The 547-nt window shown below is 36.0% G+C and overlaps 1 protein-coding gene and 2 long non-coding RNA genes across 4 annotated transcripts in view; all 3 read right to left on the bottom strand.

The window, feature by feature from the left end:
* LOC116695664 (uncharacterized) overlaps positions 1–547 on the bottom strand; it is an 813,105-nt gene that overhangs the window by 310,130 nt on the left and 502,428 nt on the right. The gene's annotated exons all lie outside the window — the stretch shown is intronic.
* LOC116695603 (kinase suppressor of Ras 1) overlaps positions 1–547 on the bottom strand; it is a gene marked incomplete at its 5' end in the record, with an annotated part of 81,929 nt that overhangs the window by 26,716 nt on the left and 54,666 nt on the right.
* The window catches only part of LOC116695681 (uncharacterized), a 6,995-nt gene that overhangs the window by 3,568 nt on the left and 2,880 nt on the right, over positions 1–547 (bottom strand). The window lies entirely within an intron of this gene.

Below are 547 nucleotides of genomic sequence, written 5' to 3'. Positions count from 1 at the left end.
ACACACACACACACACAGTGGATGCAGGAAAAAACGGTGATGAGACGTACAGGATGACCTAAATTGAGGACAGCTACGCTCGCTATTGTAAGTGCAATGATAAGGCAAAGTCCAAAAAGTACTTTATTAAACCGTATGTGTGTCCCAGGCCAGAATAGGAAATGAACTAACACTATAAAGATCACCAAGCTACTGACAGAAATGTTAAATTTAATTCATTCAATAAATTATTATTTTTTGTCTTAAATCCACCAGCCACTTTCATTTGCAGCATTCTAAGCCTTATTGGTAAGGTTACTAGAAAAACTCAGCTTAGAGTAATTTTATTCTCCTCAAAACAGGTTTTATTTTTATTTTTAAAGAACTATACAAAAACAAAATCCCAACTTTTTTGCAACTTTCACTGTCTCCCACAACTTCATTGCAACAAACACACACACTTCTTTGGGCTTGCGAGTCGGCCAAAGAGTAGTAGTTTTGAGTGGATGGCGAACGCAAGACGCCAAAATGCTTTTAAGATTCTGAATGGAAAGTTTACTTTTTAAAA

Source organism: Etheostoma spectabile, chromosome 9 (genome assembly GCF_008692095.1).
Source record: "Etheostoma spectabile isolate EspeVRDwgs_2016 chromosome 9, UIUC_Espe_1.0, whole genome shotgun sequence".
Classification (NCBI taxonomy): Eukaryota; Metazoa; Chordata; class Actinopteri; order Perciformes; family Percidae; genus Etheostoma; species Etheostoma spectabile.
The sequence above is the reverse complement of the archived record's forward strand: the minus strand, read 5'-3'. Positions and strand labels throughout refer to the sequence as shown.